Genomic DNA, 27,773 nt, shown 5'->3' on the forward strand with positions numbered 1-27,773 from the left:
AATGTCACGTAACATCCATAGAGCTGAAAAAAAATTCCCGCGCCTCCCCATGTATCACTAAATCTAAGATCAACAGAACATCCAACAGCATTGTTCTTCTAGTGCACAAAGGGCCACTCATCTTCATACTCATCATTATCTATCAGATGCCACAGGTTCCATAGTGCCAGACAACAAACAAATAAGACATGCTTGAGTACAGTGGTACATAAACACAAATACGGAACTAGAATTGCACATGATAGCAATGTGAGCACAGGCAGGATTCAGTGCATTACATGCAAAATGTAGCTCAAGGTGCAACATACACTCCACAAACTGCAGCATGCAATAAATGACGTATCAGCCATGAAAGATAAATGAGGATGGAAAAACTCCACAGACCTGGAGAGACAATGGGGGAAATGTAATAATCTTTCTAAAGAGTGGAAAATAATGGTTTTTAATACAACTGATAAATAACTATTGTAAAGTTTGCAAGCCAAGAATGACATGGACAAGAGAAAAAGAAATAATTCACAAAACTGAATACAGATGTTTTGTAAATCCTTTATATGTTTATATGTTACTACAATTTATTTATTTTTTACATGGTTAATACTTTTTCCACTGTATTCTGCCAAGCCAACATAATGACATTCAATATTAAACACTGCTTGGGGGTGACATGATTCTGGCCAATATCTTACAGATGTAACAGACTATGGTGGAGAATATAATGAGAGATCAGGGCAAGATTTATTACTTAAGGTATAAGCAAATGCCTCAGGCATAACCTGTACAGCAGCAGCACAATTACAGGATGGTCTATCTTTCCGACATGTACTATTTGAATTTTGGTCATGGGCAGGTCTCATCTCTCAATTGTGCCGCTTGTAACACGACTGAACACCTGGGCCTTTTAGTGCAGTCATTTGTACATAAATGCATTAGCACTGTACAGGTTGAGTCTGCCATACCCAAAATACAGCATTATTTTGAGCACGACCGAAATAGCGCCACCTTTGCTTTCTGACAGTTCAATGAACACAAACTTTGTTTAATGCACAAAATGATTACAAACATTGTAGAAAATTCTAATCAGGCTGTGTTTATAAGATGTATATGAAACATAAATGAATTTTGTGAATATACACTGACATGGGGGCTGATTCAGACCTGGTCGCTGGGCTGCCAAGTTTGCTGTCCTGTGTTCGGATAGTCGCCACCCTCCAGGGGGTTTTTAAAAAATCGCTGTACAAGTGTGCAATCCTGTGTGTACGCAGAGCTGAAAAAATCCACTTTGTGCAGTATCTGCGCAGCCCAGGACTTACTCCTACAGTGCGATCTGAAGAGGTTGATCGGGGCCGTAGCTGGCTGGCAATGCCCTTTGTTGTTGTTCGACGTGCATGCGCATTGTGGTGCATACGCATGTGCAGATAGGACCTGATCGCCCGCTGTGTGAAAAGGCACAGCAGCGATCAAGTCTGAATGACCCCCATTGTTTCATGCACAAAATTATAAAAAAAAAATAAAAAAAATTGTATAGCATTACCTTCAGGCTCTGCGCATAAGATCGTAAGAACAAAGTTGTGGATCTGCACCAGCTTTACAATTAAGTGTTTGAGATTGGACGAAAAAATGTATGTACCAAAATACTGACTATTATTACAAATTATAAATAGTACTAAACTTTGGCGGTGCTCCCATGGATTTTGTAGTTAACCTACAGACAACAGACAAGAGAAAGACAAAATAACCTTGTGTGGAAGCACTCATTAATTGGATATAGAAAAGAATGTGAAAGGAATATATGGTTGAGGAGGGGACCCCTTTGAGTCCTACCTCAAAAAGATTAAAAATTAACTTTTATTGATTATCTTATTAAAATTCGCTTGGGTGAACAAAAAGTAAATAATAATATTACAATTGAATTTATCTAGATTGCCGTTGTACCAAATATGGTTCTAGATGTAACAGGTGAAAATGTAGATATAATTATGGTATAATTGTTTAAAAGAAACAGTATATATGGGTCACAGACCAATCTGAATATATGGTAAGCTTTGAGAAAACAAGAAGAAAGGATGAGATTGGATTTCCTGATAGGAAAAGGGCCCACAGCACCTAGTATTCCCTGGAGGTCTCCCATCCACGTACGGACCAGGCCATACCTGCTTAGCTTCCAAGATCGGACGTGATCGGGCGCATTCAGGATAGTATGGCCGTGGGCCAATTGTATCAGGAATTAAAGTGTTTGTTGGGTTAATTTGAAAATTAAATGATCCACTAAGGAGTTCCAATCAATAGGACTGGTGTGATGATCGCTTAATGACTGTGGATAAATAAATAAATTGAAACCTGAAGGATATAACTTAGGCATTAGGACCCAGAGGGAAAATATATATAGCTGAAATGTTATAGATTGCCACTTTGAGTGTCTCCACTATGGATGGACACTGGACTTGAATTGATTAATTCAGAGCAACGGTGTTGAGAGTATTGCTTGTCCCTATTTAGAAACGGTGGATGCAGTGTTGGAGGTTGCCACTTTGAGAGTGTCCACTGTAAATAGGCAATAAACTTTGATTGTGTTGCACAAAATTAATGACAAGCGTTCTCTTTTCTCTATTTAGAGATAATTACAAATGATCATGCAATTCCTAATTGGTGGTAACCGTGGGTACTGGATTTGTCAAGTCCCACAGTGTAGGTTTTGCATCCTGTAAACTTGCTGAAATGAATACAAAGTAGCAAACATTATATGCGAACAGCAAAAATTGTTGCCTTTGTCCCCATGTGGGAATAATGATAGCAATGTTGGTATTGGCAACTTACAATTTAAACCTTTATGAAAAAATGTAAAAAATGAATGAAAAAAATGATGAAAAAGAATTGAAAAAGATAGAAAAAAAATGGAAAAATGAAAAAGTATATAGAATATAAATGAAAGTCTTATTTTTCCATGTGCTTACAATATTATTCCTTGATTAGTAGTTAATAGGTTCATTCCTAAATACACATATGGAGCAGGCATTAGAGTAATTAGACCCAAATTGAAGGTCTGTAGCGCTACTGAAGTACAAATGTAGCATATACAGTTACCGCTTCCGGAGATATAAGTGTCCCGGCAGCCGATCGGTGTAACCTGCTAGACGAAGCTGACCGTGCTCCGAGGTCTGAGACCGTGCGGCCGCCCGTTCCGGAGAGGGCGAAGCCGCAGAGACGTCACTGTTTGGACGTCCTTGTTCTGACGTACGTTTCACCTGTGGAACAGGCTTGTTCACAGAAGCCCTGTGTGGTCCGTAAACCTGGTTTCCTTTATGTTGAATATGCGGACCAATAAGCTGCTTGGGAATTGATAATCACTCAATGTTGCTCAGCTGTAATGGAATCATTGACGGGATTGATAGCAGGAATTTGTTTAATGAGAAATGAATAAATGATAAATGGATTCACTTACGATATAAGGAAGGAATGTGGTATTACGGACATGCCAGTATATTGGGTGTCCTGGGCGATTGGAGTGAGATAGATAAATAAAATGAAATTAGGAATTAAATTGAATGAAAATTATTATAGATGATATAGATAAGGAAGAGAGATATATTATAAAAATTGATATTTAGACATATGAAAATAACAATGATGAAATTGAAATGATAAGATTATTGTTAAGAATAGAAGTAAACTTGGAATTGGAATTAAATATGAGGTGAAAATAGTATATGATTGAATTTTAATAAGATAATCAATAAAAGTTAATTTTTAATCTTTTTGAGGTAGGACTCAAAGGGGTCCCCTCCTCAACCATATATTCCTTTCACATTCTTTTCTATATCCAATTAATGAGTGCTTCCACACAAGGTTATTTTGTCTTTCTCTTGTCTGTTGTCTGCGCATAAGATGTATATGAAACATAAATGCATTCTGTTCTTAGACTTGGGTCCCCATCCACAAGATATCTCATTATAGGATGTAAATATTTCAAAATATGAAAAAAAAATTGATATCTAAAATACTTCTATTCCCAAGAATTTTGGATATGGGAGACTTCGGGCCTAATTCAGAGTTGATTGCAGCAGCAAATTTGTTAGCAGTTGGGCAAAACCATTTGCACTGCAGGGGGGGGGGCAGATATAACATGTGCAGAGAGAGTTAGATTTGAGTGGGGTGTGTTCAAACTGAAATCTAATTTGCAGTGTAAAAATAAAGCAGCCAGTATTTACCCTGCACAGAAACAAAATAACCCGTTATATCTGCCTCCCCTGCAGTGCACATTGTTTTGCCCAACTGCTAACAAATCTGCTGCTGCGATCAACTCTGAATTATCCCCTTAACCTTTTTACACACTAAATCTGGCCATACACTAGGCCAACTTTCATCCATCAATGCAACTAACTAACTAAACAAACAAACAAACAAACAAACAAACAAACAAACAAACAGAGACTCCATACACCTATCCAAAGCTTTCATCATACCAGCCAACTTCTCTCCAACTGAGTTTGTGATGTTACAGAAGTAGGTGAGCACTGTCTGCCAACATGATGATGATGATGATGATGATGATGAGGATATTATTATAATATATGGGGTCCCCCGCACTTACAAAATGAGCACAAAACCAGTGTGTGGTCATCCCAGTTTTTGCGGTAACCAGCAATGGGCTTTGCCATCCTAGAGGTCCTTGCAGCACTAGGGTCTCCACACAATGCATCCAATCTGCTGTAGGCCAGTTGGAACCAGCTTTACAACAGAAGTCAAGCCTGCAAAAGTGTGTGCCCCCCTTCCTATAGTAGAGAAAAGTTCTGTATCTACTTTCCTATTTTTAACATTGCACCTGTTTTGATATAGAAGTTCCTACGGTTTGACCAGAAATTACCCTGGATTCGCCATTGTAAAATATTGGGCCAATGTTAAAAAGATAGGCAAGTAGTCCCGGCTGCTCCCAACTGAAATGATTTTGTCTATTTTGGGCATTGCATGAAGAACGGTCATTATTGTTTCTGCTTTTTTTTCCCCACAGGTGCCCTATAAGTCGATTACTTCACAACAAAGATACAGATACAGCCATGCTCATCTTGTTGCGATGCGGCATGCTGCATGGTGTCTGTGACTATTCGCAGCCATCACTCCATTAATTCCATTACGAATTCATAGAACGATCGCCGTCTGCAAATAGTCGCAGCCCGGCATGCCATGCAGCAAGATGAGCGTTGCTACATCTATAAGTATGAAATAAAAAACGCTTAAACTAAACTTGGGTTAGTGTTTTTATTTATTAAAATATTTATAACTTACTAGAAGTTTACAATGTTATTAAAAATGCAAAAAGCAAGCATTTCACACTTTTTAAGAGCCCCAATTACTTTACTTTTAGACCACTAATAGACTTCTATACTATTATCCAAATTTCATTTGCACTAACATTGAACTTGGGCGTTTTCCCCGGGCTAATTGAATATGCCCCTTAGTGCTGCTAATATCATAGAAAATTACTACATAAAAATTTTTTATGAATTGTGTGATAATCGGAAGTGCACACAGACGCACTGGGTTAATTTACCGCACGATAAGTCAAGCCCCGGTAAATATAGAGTTTACTGGTACCAACTGAATATGCACCATAATCTTTTACAATTACCCAGATTTTCAATCCTTGCCTAATACAACCCTGAATAAGTTAAAATATAGATGACAATGCAGAAAATGGGAATTTCTCTAAGTGGGAACGTAATAAAACTACATTACAAACACGGAGTAATCATTAGAACATGGTTTGGCGGGAGGTGGAGTGGTTATAATGGATGAACAACAATACAATAAAGAAGCAACCAGTCTGTTATCAGACCAAGCAATTTATGAAAAACTAAAAAAAAAGAGACCCAACACAAGAACTACAATGACGACTAAAAGAACATTTAGAGGAAGGACTAGAAATGGGATTTCCATCGCTAAAGAAATATACTGTAACTTCATCAACCCAGAACATGCAAACATTCCATCATTCTACCACCTCCCAAAAATCCACAAACATCTGACTAAACCGCCCAGGTAGACCTATTATTGCAGGAGTTGGATTGTTAATCAGTAACCTTTTAAAATACAAAGACCACTCGTTTCTGCACAAAAAAAAGTCACCTAAAAGATACAGCAAACATCTTGCGAACAATTTGGATTGGAAAAACACATATACACTCTGTACCTGCTTCTTACTTTCAACAGAGACGGAAATCAGCAATGAACAAATCAATTTCATTATGGATAGTATAGACTTCATATTAAGGAACAACTACTTCTGGTACAACGATGAGTTCTACATTCAGAAGCAAGGTACAGCTATGGGGACTTCATTTGCACCAAGCTACAGTAACCTATACGTAGCTTGGTGGGAGGAGTACAACATCTTGAATAATAACATATACTGGAAACACATCATATGTTGAAAGAGGTATACAGATTACCTCTTCTTCATCTTGGAAGGATCACAAGAACTTCTAGAAGAAATTAAACAATACATCAATGGGAACACTTTAAATTTGGAATTCACCACTATCTACAGTAAACAAATGATCATCTTTCTCGATCTGGAAATATATTGCAAATGACACTATGAAGACCAGGACGCACATAAAAGTAGTAAATGGAAATAACACCCTGCCAGTTTCAAGTAACCACCATCGTAAATGGATCTAGATGAATATACCCAGTGGTCAATTAAGACGATTAAAATGGAACTGTATGGACAATGAAACCTTCATTCTACAAAGCAAGAAAATGAAAAAATATATCAGGAATCCTCCCTACAAAAAGAAATCAATGAAATAACTGAACTTCCGCGTTCAACAATGTTGGAATAAAAAGAAAAACCAAAGAGACAACAAGGAACGTCCTGTTTTACAGGACACATTCCAGCTGCAGCAGCCAGGGCGCCTGTGTCCCCTGCGGGACAATGTCTCTGACAGCGCTGGGACAGCTTGTCTGTCCCCAGCGCCTGTCAGTGTGTGGCGGCGGCGGGTGTCCGGTGCAGGGATTACCCTTTTCCCTGCACCGGACCAGAGGCTGCATTTGAATGCAGAGGGGCATTTGAATGTTGGCGCCCTCCGGGAGCCAATCGCGGCTTCCGGAGCGGCAGCCAATCGGAGAGGGGCGCGGCGAGCCAATCGGCGCTCGCCACGTCATAGGCCCCGCCTCCGGCGTCTGACGCCGGGCGGGAGCCTGAAGATAGGTCCGCGCGCAGGAGCACGAAGAGGAGAGACGCCGGGCGGGAACAGCAGAGAGAGGCCGCGCCGAAGAGCGGCGAAGATCCTGGCGGCGCGAGGAAGAAGACGTCGCGGTGAAAGGTCCGGAGGCCGCGGAAGAGGCCAGGAGACGACCGGCTGCGGGAGGAAGATGTCCAGCGGCGGCTGGACGCGGTGAAGCGACGGCGGCGCCGCTGGCCAGGACGGGCCAGCGGCCGAAGAGTGAAGACGAGCACCGGAGAGGCCACCAGGGGTGGGAAGGAAGAGCTGACGAAGCTTCCCCCTGGTACCTCTCCCACCGGGTCAGGTAGGCCCTTATCAGGTGCCCCTGTACCCTCTCTCAGTCCTCCCTAGACCACCGGGTGTTCGGGCATTATGCCCGTGGGCAAAGTCAGGCCCATCCGGCCTGTGGGCATACAGTCGGGCTCTCCCGGCCCGTGGGCACAAGTGAGTCGGGCTCTCTGGGTCCAAGGCCACGCGCAGTCGGGGTTCCCCCCGGCCCGTGGCCCAAGCACCCAGACCCGACCGCACATTAATTAGGGGGTTCGGGCGTTAGGCCCAAGCCACCCTCTCCCAGCGCAGTAGGCGGGCACTAGGCCCGGGGGCACATCAGGCAATAGGCCTGTGAGACGCTAGAGGGCATTAGGCCCTAGGGTATTTTGGCCAGTTAGGGAATATAAGGTGACCCTGGGCACCAGGCCCAGGTCACCCCACGAGGGACGAGTTAGGCGGGCATTAGGCCCGTGGGTACAGTCGGGCCTCTGGTCCGTGCGCAAATAGGGGGCGCTAGGCCCAGTGAATAATTTCCCCGGGGTGAATAAAGGTGGCACCGGGCACTAGGCCCAGGCTACGCTGAGGTGGTAGGTAGACAGGTCCGTTTGACCTGAGCCTATAAGAAGAAAGTGCACCGGAGGTGGGCAGGCTGTGTGGCGCCCACCCCCTTTCCAGCGGTAGGGATTTAAAGGGACAGCACCGTTTTAGGTTGTACTCCGATGTGTGCGTTATTACCGTGCAGGGCAAAAATAAGAATTTACTTACCGATAATTCTATTTCTCGTAGTTCATGCTGGGGACTCCGTCAGGACCATGGGGAATAGCGGCTCCGCAGGAGACAGGGCACAAAAGTAAAAGCTTTAGGATCAGGTGGTGTGCACTGGCTCCTCCCCCTATGACCCTCCTCCAAGCCTCAGTTAGGATACTGTGCCCGGACGAGCGTACACAATAAGGAAGGATTTTGAATCCCGGGTAAGACTCATACCAGCCACACCAATCACACTGTACAACCTGTGATCTGAACCCAGTTAACAGCATGATAACAGCGGAGCCTCTGAAAAGATGGCTCACAACAATAATAACCCGATTTTTGTAACAATAACTATGTACAAGTATTGCAGACAATCCGCACTTGGGATGGGCGCCCAGCATCCACTACGGACTACGAGAAATAGAATTATCGGTAAGTAAATTCTTATTTTCTCTGACGTCCTAAGTGGATGCTGGGGACTCAGTCAGGACCATGGGGATTATACCAAAGCTCCCAAACGGGCGGGAGAGTGCGGATGACTCTGCAGCACCGAGTGAGAGGACTCCAGGTCCTCCTCAGCCAGGGTGTGCCCCTGACCAAGTAGCAGCTCGGCAAAGTTGTAAAGCCGAGACCCCTCGGGCAGCCGCCCAAGATGAGCCTACCTTCCTTGTGGAATGGGCATTTACATATTTTGGCTGTGGCAGGCCTGCCACAGAATGTGCAAGCTGAATTGTACTACACATCCAACTAGCAATCGTCTGCTTAGAAGCAAGAGCACCCAGTTTGTTGGGTGCATACAGGATAACAGCAAGTCAGTTTTCCTGACTCCAGCCGTCCTGGAAACCTATATTTTCAGGGCCCTGACAACATCTAGCAACTTGGAGTCCTCCAAGTCCCTAGTAGCCGCAGGTACCACAATAAGCTGGTTCAGGTGAAACGCTGACACCACCTTAGGGAGAAACTGGGGACGAGTCCGCAGCTCTGCCCTGTCCGAATGGACAATCGGATATGGGCTTTTGTGAGACAAAGCCGCCAATTCTGACACTCGCCTGGCCGAGGCCAGGGCCAACATCATGGTCACTTTCCATGTGAGATATTTCAAATCCACAGATTTGAGCGGTTTAAACCAATGTGATTTGAGGAATCCCAGAACTACGTTGAGATCCCACAGTGCCACTGGAGGCACAAAAGGGGGTTGTATATGCAGTACTCCCTTGACAAACATCTGGACTTCAGGAACTGAAGCCAATTCTTTCTGGAAGAAAATCGACAGGGCCGAAATTTGAACCTTAATGGATCCCAATTTGAGGCCCATAGACACTCCTGTTTGCAGGAAATGCAGGAATCGACCGAGTTGAAATTTCTTCGTGGGGCCTTCCTGGCCTCACACCACGCAACATATTTTCGCCACATGTGGTGATAATGTTGTGCGGTCACCTCCTTCCTGGCTTTGACCAGGGTAGGAGTGACCTCTTCCGGAATGCCTTTTTCCCTTAGGATCCGGCGTTCAACCGCCATGCCGTCAAACGCAGCCGCGGTAAGTCTTGGAACAGACATGGTACTTGCTGAAGCAAGTCCCTTCTTAGCGGCAGAGGCCATGAGTCCTCTGTGAGCATCTCTTGAAGTTCCGGGTACCAAGTCCTTCTTGGCCAATCCGGAGCCACGAGTATACTTCATACTCCTCTACGTCTTATAATTCTCAGTACGTTAGGTATGAGAAGCAGAGGAGGGAACACATACACCGACTGGTACACCCACGGTGTTACCAGAACGTCCACAGCTATTGCCCGAGGGTCTCTTGACCTGGCGCAATACCTGTCCAGTTTTTTGTTCAGGCGGGACGCCATCATGTCCACCTTTGGTTTTTCCCAATGGTTCACAATCATGTGGAAGACTTCCGTGTGAAGTCCCCACTCTCCCGGGTGGAGGTCGTGCCTGCTGAGGAAGTCTGCTTCCCAGTTGTCCACTCCCGGAATGAACACTGCTGACAGTGCTATCACATGATTTTCCGCCCAGCGAAGAATCCTTGCAGCTTCTGCCATTGCCCTCCTGCTTCTTGTGTCGCCCTGTCTGTTTACGTGGGTGACTGCCGTGATGTTGTCCGACTGGATCAGCACCGGTTGACTTTGAAGCAGAGGTCTTCCTAGGCTCAGAGCATTGTAAATTGCCCTTAGCTCCAGTATATTTATGTGGAGAGAAAAGTCTCCAGACTTGACCACACTCCTTGGAAATTTCTTCCCTGTGTGACTGCTCCCCAGCCTCTCAGGCTGGCATCCGTGGTCACCAGGACCAAGTCCTGAATGCCGAATCTGCTGCCCTCTAGTAGATGAGCACTCTGCAGCCACCACAGAAGAGACACCCTTGTCCTTGGAGACAGGATTATCCGCTGATGCATCTGAAGATGCGATCCGGACCATTCGTCCAGCAGATCCCACTTTAAAATTATTTCGTGAAATCTGCCGAATGGAATCGCTTCGTAAGAAGCCACCATTTTTCCCAGGACTCTTGTGCATTGATGCACTGACACTTGGCCTGGTTCTAGGAGGTTCCTAACTAGCTCGGATAACTCCCAGGCTTTCTCCTCCGGGAGAAACACCTTTTTCTGGACTGTGTCCAGAATCATCCCAAGTAACAGCAGACGTGTCGTCGGAATCAGCTGCGATTTTGGAATATTTAGAATCCACCCGTGCTGTCGTAGAACTACTTGAGATAGTGCTACTCCGACCTTCAACTGTTCTCTGGACCTTGCCCTTATCAGGAGATCGTCCAAGTAAGGGATAATTAAGACGCCTTTTCTTTGAAGAAGAATCATCATTTCGGCCATTACCTTGGTAAAGACCCGGGGTGCCGTGGACAATCCAAACGGCAGCGTCTGAAACTGACAGTGACAGTTCTGTACCACGAACCTGAGGTAGCCTTGGTGAGAAGGGCAATTTGGGACATGGAGGTAAGCATCCCTGATGTCCAGGGACACCATATAGTCCCCCCCTTCCTGGTTCGCTATCACTGCTCTGAGTGACTCCATCTTGATTTGAACCTTTGTATGTAAGTGTTCGAAGATTTCAGATTTAGAATAAATCTCACCGAGCCGTCTGGCTTCAGTACCACAAATAGTGTGGAATAATACCCCTTTCCTTGTTGTAGGAGGGGTACTTTGATTATCACCTGCTGGGAATACAGCTTGTGAATTGTTTCCAATACTGCCTCCCTGTCGGAGGGAGACGTTGGTAAAGCAGATTTCAGGAACCTGCGAGGGGGAGACGTCTCGAATTTCCAATCTGTACCCCTGGGATACTACTTGTAGGATCCAGGGGTCCACTTGCGAGTGAGCCCACTGCGCGCTGAAACTCTTGAGACGACCCCCCCCACCGCACCTGAGTCCGCTTGTACGGCCCCAGCGTCATGCTGAGGACTTGGCAGAAGCGGTGGAGGGCTTCTGTTCCTGGGAAGGGGCTGCCTGCTGCAGTCTTCTTCCGTTCCTCTACCCCTGGGCAGATATGACTGGCCTTTTGCCCGCTTGCCCTTATGGGGACGAAAGGACTGAGGCTGAAAAGACGGTGTCTTTTTCTGCTGAGATGTGACTTGGGGTAAAAAGGTGGATTTTACAGCTGTTGCCGTGGCCACCAGGTCCGATGGACCGACCCCAAATAACTCCTCCCCTTTATACGGCAATACTGCCGTTTGGAATCTGCATCACCTGACCACTGTCGTGTCCATAAACATCTTCTGGCAGACATGGACATCGCACTTACTCTTGATGCCAGAGTGCAAATATCCCTCTGTGCATCTCGCATATATAGAAATGCATTCTTTAAATGCTCTATAGTCAATAAAATACTGTCCCTGTCACGGGTATCAATATTTTCAGTCAGGGAATCCGGCCAAGCCACCCCAGCGCTGCACATCCAGGCTGAGGCGATCGCTGGTCGCAGTATAACACCAGTATGTGTGTATATACTTTTTAGGATATTTTCCAGCCTCCTATTAGCTGGCTCCTTGAGGGCGGCCGTATCTGGAGACGGTAACGCCACTTGTTTTGATAAGCGTGTGAGCGCCTTTAATTTTCTATCGGGGGAGACCCACGCATCATCACACACTTCATTTAATTTATCTGATTCAGGAAAAACTACAGGTAGTTTTTTCACACCCCACATAATACCCTTTTTTGTGGTACTTGTAGTATCAGAAATATGTAACACCTCCTTCATTGCCCTTAACATGTAACGTGTGACCCTAATGGAAAATACGTTTTTTTCTTCACCGTCGACACTGGAGTCAGTGTCCGTGTCTGTGTCGACCGACTGAGGTAATGGGCGTTTTAAAGCCCCTGACGGTGTTTGAGACGCCTGGACAGGTACTAATTGGTTTGCCGGCCGTCTCATGTCGTCAACCGACCTTGCAGCGTGTTGACATTATCACGTAATTCCCTAAATAAGCCATCCATTCCGGTGTCGACTCCCTAGAGAGTGACATCACCATTACAGGCAATTGCTCCGCCTCCTCACCAACATCGTCCTCATACATGTCGACACACACGTACCGACACACAGCACACACACAGGGAATGCTCTGATAGAGGACAGGACCCCACTAGCCCTTTGGGGAGACAGAGGGAGAGTTTGCCAGCACACACCAAAACGCTATAATTTTACAGGGACAACCTTATATAAGTGTTTTCCCTTATAGCATCTTAATATGTAATAATATCGCCACAAAAATGCCCCCCCTCTCTGTTTTAACCCTGTTTCTGTAGTGCAGTGCAGGGGAGAGCCTGGGAGTCTTCCCACCAGCAGTTCTGTGAGGGAAAATGGCGCTGTGTGCTGAGGAGAATAGGCCCCGCCCCCTTTTCGGCGGGCTTCTTCTCCCGTTTTTCTGACAACCTGGCAGGGGTTAAATACATCCATATAGCCCCAGGGGCTATATGTGATGTATTTTTAGCCAGCATAGGTACTTTCATTGCAGCTCAGGGAGCCCCCCCCAGCGCCCTGCACCCTCAGTGACCGTTGGTGTGAAGTGTGCTGAGAGCAATGGCGCACAGCTGCAGTGCTGTGCGCTACCTTAAGAAGACTGGGAAGTCTTCAGCCGCCGATTTCTGGACCTCTTCTCTCTTCAGCATCTGCAAGGGGGTCGGCGGCGCGGCTCCGGTGACCCATCCAGGCTGTACCTGTGATCGTCCCTCTGGAGCTAGTGTCCAGTAGCCTAAGAAGCCAATCCATCCTGCACGCAGGTGAGTTCACTTCTTCTCCCCTAAGTCCCTCGATGCAGTGAGCCTGTTGCCAGCAGGACTCACTGAAAATAAAAAAACCTAACAAAACTTTTACTCTAAGCAGCTCTTTAGGAGAGCCACCTAGATTGCACCCTTCTCGGCCGGGCACAAAGATCTAACTGAGGCTTGGAGGAGGGTCATAGGGGGAGGAGCCAGTGCACACCACCTGATCCTAAAGCTTTTACTTTTGTGCCCTGTCTCCTGCGGAGCCGCTATTCCCCATGGTCCTGACGGAGTCCCCAGCATCCACTTAGGACGTCAGAGAAATGTTGTTATAGAGTTTGTGCATAGTTTGTGTTGCACCACTTAAACAAAGCCCTCAAACTGGCTCAAGTGTATGTAGTTAGTGTAGCGGATGCACACTAGGTTAGAGTGAGGCCCTGCACGGCTGTTTCTCTCTTTGCCTCCTTACAGGGACCTGTAAGTGGAGAAGATCGGAGTACAAGACGTAGGACGGTGAGTAACATCTGTCTGTGTGTTCCTTCTGTGTGTCCCTATCTGTCTCCCTTCCTTCAGGGCGTACGGTGAGCCTTGCACGCCGGTGCAAGGTAGAATTTCCACCTGGTGCGAGAGTGCCAATAGGTGAAATTCGGGCTCTGAGGCGGACGCCTGGGATGACCCTCACCTAGCCCGAAAACACTATTTTTCTCGGGGTCGGAGGGCGTTTCGGTCCACAGTTAGGAGGACGGCACTCAGCAATCTCCTTCCTCCTAGGTCGTCGTGTCCGGATCCGACGGAAGATTTGCCAGGTCCGTTGAAGGTTCCGGTACCTGAAGGTGAGAGAGAGCGGCGCCTGGTGAGTACCGAAAATACACCTGCACGGCAGCAGGCACCACCACACGCGCAGCCGCACCTCTTACACTTCAATACCCAATATACAAGTAACCAAACGGAAATTTTCTACAAAATAATTGGTACATACTCTAACTTGACGAAGCACTTAAACCAGAACTTCCACATCACCCCATAGTAGTCTATAGAAAAGCAAATAATTTAAAGAAATAATTAACAAAAAGCAACAAAGTAACAAGAACACAAATAAATAAATAAATAAATAAAAAATAGTTTAATCACTGCCTAGACTGCAATGGATGACTAGACTGCAATGGATACAAAAAAAAAAAGTCAAGCACAAAACGAATAGAGGATTTTGTTTCAAATCAGACAAAAAAACAACATTATGATTAATTTTTTTAAACACTATAAATATGGACACTAAGGAAACACACACCCCCATCCGTGACAAAGCACTCACAGTTGCATGAAATGCATAGGACTGGTGAAGGCATTGGAAAGAGACTGTTTCTCCAGTGGCCGGAGCTCTCCCATTCTCCCCCATGCAAAGGGTGATGTCATCACCGAGTGCCGCGGCTTGCATACGTCGCTCCTTAAAGTGCACGGACCCGGCCAGAAGAAGAGAAGAAGCAGCCAGTAAGCGAAACACAGGGGAAGCACCATACAGCTCAACACTGTGCCTCTGCAGGACAGTACTTTACTTTAACCAACCAAAAAAGAGCTTAAAGATGATTTGAATATATTGTTCTTTTACTATTATGTTTGGTTGTTTTTTATTGCTTGCTTGTGTCAAAGTCGAAATTGCAGTACACACATCCGTACAAACTACACACAGGTGGCCTCCGCGCGTGTACTTGTTCTGCTGTGCGTGCACATATTCGCAATTTGCGTATGGTGGCTCCCGCGGTCGTGCGCATCAGCGCGTGGTATGGGTATTTACGGTAGAGTTTGTGAACGCATGGAGGGCTTTCAAAATACATTACATATTTAATCCAAATAGTGCACAATGTACACATAGTCTCCTTGCACCACATCAGAAATTAACATCAGTTTAAATGGTAACAGAACAAAGGGATTCACCTTTACAGGATAGGAGGGGACAGAACAAGGTTACAAGGTAGTGTTTGGTATCCAGCTGTAGGGTATTTTAAGGGAAACATTCCGGTGTTGGTTTGAGGAAGATCGCATGTTCCTGCGGATAGTTATGTGCAGGAGCAGAATATAGATATAAACTGTATTTACTGTACATTATGTATGCGGCGGGAATCCAGAGGAGACCACCCACAAGAGCAGTGAAAATAGACATCGCCCACCTATTCAAACAGACCTATGACCTCTCCTGTACTGTAAATGTGCATTCCTGTGTCCAATGGACAAAGATTACAGTATCTATTGTATTGCTTTTTGAAAGAAGTGTATAAAGAGAGCTGCTGCAGGCCTGGTCTGACACAAGACTCACAAAGTTATCTATCAGATGACCGGGGACCGGCCGGGTTGCGCAAGCTTGTCCACTCACGTATGTAACATTGACGGTAGCCATTATTCTGTTATATTGTCTAATATTGTATTGTATATATTGTAACCCCCTTTCAGCAATATTATGGTGTGGTGTCAGAACCCAGTGATTTAACTACAAATTGGTGTCGTGTCTTCATTGCCCTGCTAAGATTTAAAGGGGTATATGCAATTGCGGTCGAATTTCGCCAAAAAAAAAAAAAAAATTGACAATGCAATTCAGTACTTTCCGTCAAAAAAACGGACTTTCAAAATTCGACTTTTTGAAATTCGACTTTTGTCAAATTCGACTTTTCTGCAATGATACAAGTGCTGCAATTCGACCAAAGTATATTCAATTGCAGTTTGGAAATTCGACAACAGTGCTTTTAGACAGTAAATTCGTCATTTTCAATCCGCCACACTTTGGTGGGTGAAACTAATAAAAAAAATTTAAAACATGTTTTTTTTGTGTTTTTTTTTTCTTGGTAATAGCATATCTATTTATATTAGAAGGGATTAGGTACTTGGTTTGTCTTTTTTGGAGGCACAAGTATTATTTATATATTTATAAAAATAATATATATTTTTTTTTTTTTTTAGATGGAATGGTAAAATCCCAGAAAAAAATGGCGTGGGGTCCCCCCTCCAAAGCATAACCAGCCTCGGGCTCTTCGAGCCGGTCCTGGTTCTAAAAATCCGGGGGAAAAATGGACAGGGGATCCCCCGTATTTTTAAAACCAGCACCGGGCTCTGCGCCTGGTGCAAAAAATACGGGGGACAAAAAGAGTAGGGGTCCCCCGTATTTTATACACCAGCATCGGGCTCCACTAGCTGGACAGATAATGCCACAGCCGGGGGTCACTTTTATACAGTGCCCTGCGGCCGTGGCATTAAATATCCAACTAGTCACCCCTGGCCAGGGTACCCTGGGGGAGTGGGGACCCCTTCAATCAAGGGGTCGTCCCCCCAGCCACCCAAGGGCCAGGGGTGAAGCCCGAGGCTGTCCCCCCCCATCCAAGGGCTGCGGATGGGAGGCTGATAGCCTTGAGGAAAATGACATGAATATTGTTTTTCCCAGTAGTACTACAAGTCCCAGCAAGCCTCCCCCGCAAGCTGGTACTTGGAGAACCAAAAGTACCAGCATGCGGGAGAAAAACGGGCCCGCTGGTACCTGTAGTACTACTGGGGAAAAAATACCCAAATAAAAACAGGAGACACACACCTTGATAGTAAAACTTTATTGCACACCTGCCGACACACACATACTTACCTATGTTGACACGAAGCAGTCGGTCCTCTTCTCCAAGTAGAATCCACGGGTACCTGAAAATAAAAGATAATTATACTCACCTGATCCAGGGTCCAGAGATAAATCCTCGTACTTGTCAAAACAACAAAACGAACACCCGACCAGCGGACTGAAAGGGGTCCCATGTTGACACATGAGACCCCTTTCCACGAATGCAGACACCCCCGTGACAGCTGTCACTGAAGTGTCTCTTCAGCCAATCAGCGAGTGCAACGTCCTTGCACTCTGCTGATTGGCTGTGTGCGTCTGAGCTCAGACAGCGCATCGCAAAGCCTCTCCATTATATTCAATGGTGGGAACTTTGCGGTTAGTGGTGGGGTCACCCGCGGTCAGCGGCTGACCGCGGGTAACCCCGCCGCTGACGGCAAAGTTCCCACCATTGAAAGTAATGGAGGAAGCTGTGCGATGCGCTGTCTGAGCTCAGACGCGCACAGCCAATCAGGTGAGCGCTACGACGTGGCACTTCCTGATTGGCTGAAGGGACCTCGGTGACAGGAGTCACGTGGTGTCCCGGCATTCGGGGAAAGGGCTTTTCAGTCCGGTGGTCGGGTGTTCGTGTTTTTTTTTGTTGCCAAGTACGAGGATTTTATCTCTGGACGTGGATTTATCTCTGGACACTGGATCAGGTGAGTGGTTTTTTTTCCACAGGTACCCCGGATCGTCGGAGTCGAGACGTGGCAGTCGGCGTGTCAACATAGGTAAGTATGTGTGTGTCGGCAGTGTGTAATAAAGTTGTACTTGTCACGGTGTGTCTCCTGTTTTTATTTGGGTATTTTTTTTCCTGTAGTACTACAGGTACCAGCGGGCCCGTTTTTCTCCCGCATGCTGGTACTTGTGGTTCTCCAAGTACCAGCTTGCGGGGGAGGCTTGCTGGGACTTGTAGTACTGCTGGAAAAAACAATATTCTTTCAATTTTGACAAGGCTATCAGCCCCCCATCCGCAGCCCTTGGATGGGGGGGGGGGGGGGGGACAGCCTCGGGCTTCACCCCTGGCCCTTGGGTGGCTGGGGGGGACCCCTTGATTGAAGGGGTCCCCACTCCCCCAGGGTACCCCGGCCAGGGGTGACTAGTTGGATATTTAATGCCACGGCCGCAGGGCACTGTATAAAAGTGACCCCCGGCTGTGGCATTATCTGTCAAGCTAGTGGAGCTCGATGCTGGTGTATAAAATACGGGGGACCCCTACTCTTTTTGTCCCCCGTATTTTTTGCACCAGCACCAGGCGCAGAGCCCAGTGCTGGTTTTAAAAATACGGGGGATCCCCTGTCCAATTTTTCCCCGGATTTTTAGAACCAGGACCAGCTCGAAGAGCCCGAGGCTGGTTATGCTTTGGAGGGGGGACCCCACGCCATTTTTTTTCGGGTTTTTCACGTTTTTTCCAGTTTTTTTAAAATCGCGGCAAAATCCGTCAAATCGGCCGTTTTTCGCCCGCGGGACTGTCTAATCCGTTTTCCATTGAATATGGTGAATTTCGGCAACCACTTGCCGAAATTGGACGGTCGAATTGTGTCGAATTTAAAAACGGCGATAATTTGCCGCTAATTGCATATACCCCATAGTGTTTTATCATTGCACTGCATTACTGTGAATGTTTAAAAGTGTATTAGTAACGCATTGCATTGCTGTAAAAGGTTTAAAGCGTATTCATTGGGTGTGTACGTGCTGCGGGTGCATTGTACAGTCAGCGCGGCCTTTGTACACAGAGTCCGTACATCGTACGGGACTCTGTACGCTAATAGCGTAAAAAGTACGTAGCGTGTGTACCAAGTATATCGGCCGCAGCTGCTAAAGGTTTAAAGTGTGTTTAGAGTGTATAGAAGGTATAGCTTTTCATTCCTGTATATAAAACGGCATTGTCAATTGGGGGATCTCCGGTTTTCCACATACTTACTACCTAACAGGTCACAGCAGACGTAATCTATCAGCAAAGGGTGGAAAGTTATCCTACGTATCCTTTTCTTGGTCGATGGATGCACTGAAAACCCTACTTGATTGCTGATTAGATGGAGTCTGCTCTGTATGGTTTGTAGAGATGCTGGTAGAACTCGTAAGGTAAACAGGAAAAAAGCTATTTAAAATCTCTGAAATTTTTTTTGGCGCAAAAAAGCGTACACGGCACCCATACTTTGCATACGCTCTCACATGGTTGCAAAACAAGGTTCAAATAAGTCGTGTTGTGTTTGATTCAGATTGGATTGCTTATCTGTTAAGTAGGGTTAAAAGTACATTTAAAAGTTGCTGCATAGCATTGATATAGTTTTTATGTTTAACTCAGGCCTAAAATAACTTCAGGGGCTTGTATGATGTGTGATTTCTTTGTGACAAAGGAAGCCGCATGGTCTGTCCTCCATTTTGGACTAACCACATGGCCTGTCCACCATTTTGTGTAACCCTCGTGGATGTGGAAGGGGGAGGAGCAGCGGCCATTTTGGGAAGGTCATTTTTTTAAATGGCTGATTTTCACTGCCCAGAATAATCAGCTCTCCTTGGTCACATCAATCACCATTTATGAGTTACTGATGCATTTATTTAACCCATGCCATAGTCAATTACAAATAGTTTCAGCTGGGCCTAGTGAAAGTTAATAGTAAGATGAATACTTGATGTAAGAATTACACACAGATATAAACAAAGTTTTTTTTTTTACCTCTAGGATTTAGTTAGAATCTGCTTGCTATAAGATAGCCATTGAAATACAAATTAACCTGTGTAACTGCTTTTTCTTAGCAATGAAAAACCACTTTTACAGGCAGGCAAAAGCACATAGCTTTCATATGCAAATTAGAAGCACTGAATGGTTAAAGGAGTCTCAGGAGACCAGTGAATGGTACATATATATATAATTATTATAATTATGTGTATATTTATATCAGTGTATGTTCTGCAAGATAGCTATCCAATCTGAATCATATCATTTAAATTATTGATTATTGCTAGAGTCATTATAGATCTGTGTGAAATAGGATACATTTGTTGCTATATAGGTAAATTTGAAATAACAGTATTTTAAGGAAGTAAGCGTAAAGACACAAACGCAGTTCTGCATAAAGGTTTACACAGAAAGAAACTGTGTGGCGTGTTAAGTGAGCGATTATAGTTAATATTGCTCACATTTATAGAAATTGTGCGAGTTGTTTTATTGCGTACGCACATTGGTACACGTGTCTCGGACAAAGTAAGGGACACGCACGGTCACGTGTTTGCGCAAAGTGCGTTAGAATGCGGGCGCTGAGTACAAATTATACAATAGTGTTGTTTAGTTCAAAGGTGGGATAGTAGACATATAATACAATAGCACATAACTATCAGATTTCAAAAGCAGGTTACTCTGAATTTAGTTTAAAAAAACAACTGTATTGCCTCTGGGCCCAAAGCTGCCTATCTGAATGAATTTAAATTTTCTGTACAGAAAAATAAAGTGTATTTGAGTGAGCGAATGCAGGAGTGAGTGGATACTGAACCCAAGAACTGAAGTGGTCTAAGTGGTCTAGGTGGTCTAGGTGGACACACTGGGTTAGTAGAGGCCCGGTGGCGTAGGGTTCGCAACCCTGCGTTATTAACTAGGTGGTCTTAGTGGACTGAGTGGTATCCCATACAACTCTTAGTGGTCTAGGTGGTCTAAGCTAGGTGGTCTACAGCAATCGTAGGGCATATAGATAACTAGTATCTATAGGCTGTGCTATTGCATCACATGTCCGTTTGTTCAGCACAGAGCAACGTGATATTATTGTGTCATATGCGCTGTGGAAGAGCATATGCAGACGTGATTGTATAGACAAAGGGGTTTTTCTTTGATAACTTCGGGAAATCTCCCTGGTGGGCTTCACTGGAAAGGGTGAAAGATAGTTATCTAATTTCTCTGTTTTTCACCCTACAAACAATTCCAGTTGAAAGATACCGAAAAGGAAATTTTCACTGCCTCTCTCAGGAAAATATTCCAAACAGAACTACCACCGAAAGAAATTACAGTGTAAGGTCTGATAGGAGCCCTAAGTTGGGTACATTGCGATCCGCTACAGTGTAACGTTGTACTGGCCAGCGTGGGCGAGAGTGAGTGGAAGGCGCTCAGGTATACTTCCACCGTCTACTTATATTGAGTATTTTGGTGATTGTGGGAATTTTTTAAAGATATTAGAAGAGACCCACAAATTTGGGAGCCAGTTGCTCAAGTAAGAGACGTTTAGACAGGGTTCAGGCAGAATTGTGGCCAAAAGGCTCAGCAAGGTTGATCATGTGTGAAAAATATGGTTCACACACAGAAGATTTATGCAATGAGTGGATATGTATGACTAACAATGATAGGGAACCACTCCCTAAGGTGAGCAGCTTTGAACCAGAGGTACTACAGAACTTAAGGTTAAAGATATGTCTGATTAAATCCAGAAAACAAAGGATTAGACATAATGATTGTGTAAAATTATGGCAGCAAGAGGGGGATATGCAAAGGAAATTAGCTCGTGCAGCAGGTTCCAAACCTAGCAGGAAAACAATGGCGACCGCACCACCACTACCGTATATTGCAGGGGAGAAGATGGCTACAGTCAATGGTATATCCGTAAAATACAGTAGTATGTAAAAAAATTTATTAACCCTAATTATATTTTGCAAGATATATCCTGTCTTTTTTTTTTAAGCCTTTTCAAGGTTATAGGTCACAAGAGGATGATGGACTTGCTGGCAGATCAGTTCCTGTATTTATTTACAGAGAGAGAGAGAGAGACATAAGATGCATTGGAGGGAATGGTAATTGTATCGCTGGCCTGTAACTGTAATTGTATGTAACCGTGTTTTAACTGCTTACTGTATGAGTTGTAACTATAGGTATACTGTACTTAGTAATATATATATTGAATCTATATCTTTTTTTTTAATAACAAATATATCCAGCCAAATCGCAGCTCTCCTCCAGTCACTTCGCTGCAGGAAACTCAGGTGGGGCCTGTCCAACCAGGTAGAGCAGTAACAATATTCCCCAATGAAAGAACTGGTGAGGTCACAGCTACCGGTAAGTGTGAGACAGTTCATTGCAGAGAGACAACAACACCTCACAGTAAACAGATTAGGAACGGAATGGTAGGATTACACCCTGTCTTGGAAATAGTAACCCCCAATGGGGGAACCGATAGTCAGGGAATAATCCTCGCCAGGAATAATGCAATGTATTGCCCGTGGCCCAGAGATGAGCTGCGATCAATCATTTCAGAATTCCCCGACCCTCGGAAGCAGTTAGCCAGATGTCAGAAATGTTTCAGAGATCTGGGTAATGCGTATGAACCGACAAACAAACACTGGCGGATATTTTTGAAAGCGTGCCTACCTCCTAATATTGACACCCAAAAATGTATCACTGATTGTAGATTAGAGTCGGATAGTCTTATGACTGACAAAACACGATCAGGAGAACTTAGAGCAAATTAACATGCAACTAGAGTTGTATTTCCCCACAACTGTTAAGTGGAGAAAATTTTTCTCCATAAAACAGAGGGAAAATGAAATGACATCTGAATACTTCCATCAGGACCTGCAAATAATAGATAGATACAAGGGGGTATCAGATACAGGGAACGATGCGAATTACAGGGAGGTAGCTGTTTCTGTATTAGTGGACGGACTCAATCAGACAGTAAGGGACAGGGTACAAACATTTTTTGCCTGATTGGATAGCTTGTCGTAGAGAGTGCGCGATTGAACACCATAAGAATATTGCTAGGCGTAGAGAACTGCAGGAGGAGAGGCTGGGGATTGAAAGTATACAGGCTCTTACACCAGAGTCTCATCAGCCTAAACCCCAAAAACCCTGGTGGTAAGAAAAGACAGAGAAATTGTTACATTCGTAAAAAAAAAATAAAGGACATTTTGCTAGAGATTGCAAGAGTAGTAGAGCACATAGCCAATATAGACCCCTAGACAGAGAAAACAAGCCACGTTATTAAACACATAGACGGGATCAAGGGACATATAGTAAGGAGTCACGAGCCATGTAGAAAACACAGATTCGGTTAATGGGAAGAATGGAATAAATGCAACTTTACCCTTTTGACGGAACTTACTGGGGTTAGGAGGAGGTCTCTAAACTTCTGCTTCTTTCTCTAGCAGAAGTGACCTCTAATTAATTTAGCAGAAGTTTTGTTAGAGATGTTATACATATAGCGTGCTCCCGCCCAGGAAGTACGAATTATGTTGGATACCCACGAAGACTAAGGTTGCATTTCACTGTTCTAGATACATGTCTATCACAGGTAAAGGAAATTATCTCAAAGATACCGGGTTCCCTATGAATTTAGAATGGACAGGACACTGGATTGATGGCTGGGATAGTCCCAGTAGAGATATAACACACATAGATTTTTTTTTTTGGGGGGGGGAGCAGACCGACTAGAGAATCATTCCCCTTAGTGCCCAATCCAGATGTCAAACTTTGTAAAATCTTCTTTGCCTCTACCAACTTATCTGTTACTAAACTCTATGTGATTTGTCTTCAAAGCTTCCTCTTCATCTCTTACATTCACCGACAGGATTATAGTTCAGACGCCACAGGCCTACTCGGTCTTTCAGAGTTCTGCCCAAATCCAGTATATCTCACCAGCATAGGGACACCAGTATTAACGCAGTGTGCCTGGTCATGCACAAAGGGTGGAGAATGAGAATACTGGTGTAGGGAGACTGTGCATAGACACCGATATGCATGATGGCGTGACAGCAAATCTGAAAAATTTTCTTTTTATTATTTCCTTTCTCTTTTCACTTTCCACAGATGGTTTACTTCACACAACTGATAATACACAAGTTAAACACATTGAAATGCAAGATTTATGTTCCCTACAGAAAGGCCGCTGACCCGGAGAGAACTCGTGACAAAGAGCAGAGTGTAGAGAACCTCGTATCACTGGAGTGCCTGTTCCGGGAAGGTTGAGAGGCAGGACTGTTGAAGGGCATCCAAGCACAGATCTAGAACGGTAGTATAATTTTTTTTTTCACCTCCCCCTGCATTTTCCTGTCTTTTCCCCTTCTTATTTTCCTCCTTTCCCTAAACGAAATGGATCGATCACAAGAGTCTGCGTTTCGTGTTCTATTAGTAACTCTGGTTTTGATAAGGACAGTTTGTTTTTGTGAGGGTCCCAGAGAGGTCGAGCAGGGATCTGGAATGGGTCCTGATGGCAAGTATGAATTTGTTGGATCTCCGGATCAGCACATCACTTTAGTAAAGGCTGGCATCAGTAAGCGCTCTGGTAGTCAGGGAGCTCGGAGGCACTGTGAGGGGTTATTGTCTGATGAATATTGTATTTGTAGGAATTATGAGAATATAGGCGAGGATGGGTGCATCCAGAGATGTCAGTCCAACCTTAATATCGACATGGACCGTCATCCGTTGAGCGATTACCACTCACTAGTGGGTAAGGTCTTAAACCAGACAGAATGCTGGGTGTGCTCACAGGTACCTCAAGGTCAGAGCAAGTCAGGATTAGTACCGTACCCTTTAGCAATAGATGAGGTAATCGAATTGCGGGGTGGGAGACCGGTGGACAAGAAATTCAATATTTCTAGGCCCCCTAGTTTGAAGCTCCACCAGTATCATGTAGATAGATCCTTATTGTGTTTTAATATTTCCAATTACCGAAAACCGGGAAATTGGGAAGGGACGTGGAATAACCAGACAATGACCTTTTCACACAGAGCTGATAGGATACCCATAGACTCTGAACTTGTACGCCAAATAGCCAACAGTGGGAGGTATTTTCAGTATAGGTATACTCGTGGAAGCAAGACCATGTGGGTTGGAAAAGTATCGCCAGGGTATTGTGCTCATATCATCCATCCTGATACTTGTACTGAGCAGATGGGAGAACTAGGGATTGGGTTTTTCACTTGGAAAGTTTGTAATATGGTGATGTCATATTCTGTCCCCTCTGTTCTCCCAGATGATGCCTATTTCATATGTGGGAGGAAGGCGTACAAGAGGCTTGCCCCGAGCTCAGAGGGATTGTGTTATATTGGGAGAGTACTGCCAGAGGTCATGACCATAACCCATGATAAGATGAGAGATGTTCACAGCAGTGCTCAGGCTCCTTATACTCATACTCACTATGAACACATCGTCAAGAGACACCTCATAGATAGGACAGAGCACGCAGCCTCTGATTTGATCCACGAATCCACCGGGATTCAATTCCTTCTCGCATTAGACATCACCCATACTGCCAGAGGAATTATAAAATTATAGGTATATCCATGCGCTAGCGAACTTGATAGATAATATCACTGAGATGTATGACGACACCTTCAGGTATACGGGAAGGGAGTTACAAGCTTACAAGAAGGAACTGATTCAGCACAGGATGGTCCTAAATTATATCACAGCCGTGACAGGTGGGTACTGTGTTACTCTAGCAACTCAATAATGGGGTGAAGTGCTGTACGTATATTACGAACAGTACTGACGACCCAACGGAGATCATCGATCAAAAGATGGACGATATCTTGCAGTTCAAGTGGGAGTTCAGGAGGAAAAACAACCTTATCTTGGCGACTGTCAGTAATGAACTGACCGGCTGGGTCTCATGGTTGAACCCACGAAATTGGTTCTCAGGTTTAGGAGAGTGGGCTCAAAATGTTATTATGAGTGTAGGGAAGTTTCTCCTTTTTATCCTGGGAGTCGTCATAATTATTGGTTTGATATTAAGGTGTGTTCGAATTCTGACGCGGCGCAAGCACGGCACAAAGTTGATGAGTCTCAGGAGCAAGGGTACTGTTATAGCAGCAGATTTAATTAATGACCCTTCCATAGAGACAGTGATATGATAAGGATTGCAAATGAATTTCATGACCTGTTTCGTTCACCTGTTTTTCTTTTGTCTCCCAGTCTGCCCAGATACCATCCGGAAAAGACATCAGCCCTACCCAAGAATGTTTATGTAAATGTATTTTAGATATGTGTCTTATCTTCATCTCTACAACCTTCAGTTAACGACACACATAGTCGACAGGTGATATCCACATATACTAGCACTCACATATGTTCCCCCTCCATGTATCATCAACTAAATGTGCACCCCATTTGTTGGAACAAGAAGCCGAAAAGAGCTCGGTAGTGTTTGTTGGCCCATTTACAGACCCTTAATACGGGATGAGAAGGATTTAATATATACTTCTCAATACCTCGAAGCCTATTTAGAACATATACGGCACGATGATACATGCCCCTCAGACATGGATTCATACATACATGCTTTTTACTATCCCACTAGGTCATACATTTCCTACCTACCACTCTCCCCCGACCATCCAAAACTTCTGTAGATATTGTGTAGATATTTTTCTGTTTAGTGATTAGATAGTGGCAGTTATTGGTGACTGCCAAAGGGTTTACTGTCAAAGTCGAAAAATATTGCAGTACACACATCCGTACAATCTACACACAGGTGGCCTCCGCGCGTGTACTTGTTCTGCTGTGCGTGCACATATTCGCAATTTGCGTATGGTCGCTCCCGCGGTCGTGCGCATCAGCGCGTGGTATGGGTATTAACGGTAGCGTTTGTGAACGCATGGAGGGCTATCAAAATACATTACATATTTAATCCAAATAGTGCACAATGTACACATAGTCTCCTTGCACCACATCAGAAATTAACATCAGTTTAAATGGTAACAGAACAAAGGGATTCACCTTTACAGGATAGGAGGGGACAGAACAAGGTTACAAGGTAGTGTTTGGTATCCAGCTGTAGGGTATTTTAAGGGTAACATTCCGGTGTTGGTTTGAGGAAGATCGCATGTTCCTGCGGATAGTTATGTGCAGGAGCAGAATATAGATATAAACTGTATTTACTGTACATTATGTATGCAGCGGGAATCCAGAGGAGACCACCCACAAGAGCAGTGAAAATAGACATCGCCCACCTATTCAAACAGACCTATGACCTCTCCTGTACTGTAAATGTGCATTCCTGTGTCCAATGGACAAAGAGATTACAGTATCTATTGTATTGCTTTTTGGAAGAAGTGTATAAAGAGAGCTGCTGCAGGCCTGGTCTGACACAAGACTCACAAAAGTTATCTATCAGATGACCGGGGACCGGCCGGGTTGCGCAAGCTTGTCCACTCACGTATGTAACATTGACTGCAGCCATTACTCTGTTATATTGTCTAATATTGTATTGTATATATTGTAACCCCCTTTCAGCAATATTATGGTGTGGTGTCAGAACCCAGTGATTTAACTACAAATTGGTGTCGTGTCTTCATTGCCCTGCTAAGGTTTAAAGTGTTTTATCATTGCATTGCATTACTTTGAATGTTTAAAAATAAGATTTTACTTACCGGTAAATCTATTTCTCGTAGTCCGTAGTGGATGCTGGGGACTCCGTAAGGACCATGGGGAATAGACGGGCTCCGCAGGAGACATGGGCATTTTAAGAAATAATTTAGATTCTGGTGTGCTCTGGCTCCTCCCTCTATGTCCCTCCTCCAGACCTCAGTTAGAGAAACTGTGCCCGGAAGAGCTGACAGTACAAGGAAAGGATTTTGGTAATCCAGGGCAAGATTCATACCAGCCACACCAATCACACTGTATAACTTGAGATAAACATATCCAGTCAACAGTATGAACAACAACAGAGCAACAGGTCAACCCTGATGCAACCATAACATAACCCTTATTTAA

General features: G+C 44.5%; 1 protein-coding gene and 1 pseudogene across 3 annotated transcripts in view; both read right to left on the minus strand.

Annotated features, from left to right (window-relative positions):
• ACAP2 (ArfGAP with coiled-coil, ankyrin repeat and PH domains 2) overlaps nt 1–27,773 on the minus strand; it is a 252,506-nt gene that overhangs the window by 199,795 nt on the left and 24,938 nt on the right. The window lies entirely within an intron of this gene.
• LOC134913074 (5S ribosomal RNA) lies at nt 2,095–2,212 on the minus strand (annotated as a pseudogene).

This window comes from Pseudophryne corroboree, chromosome 4, assembly GCF_028390025.1.
Source record: "Pseudophryne corroboree isolate aPseCor3 chromosome 4, aPseCor3.hap2, whole genome shotgun sequence".
NCBI lineage: Eukaryota > Metazoa > Chordata > Amphibia > Anura > Myobatrachidae > Pseudophryne > Pseudophryne corroboree.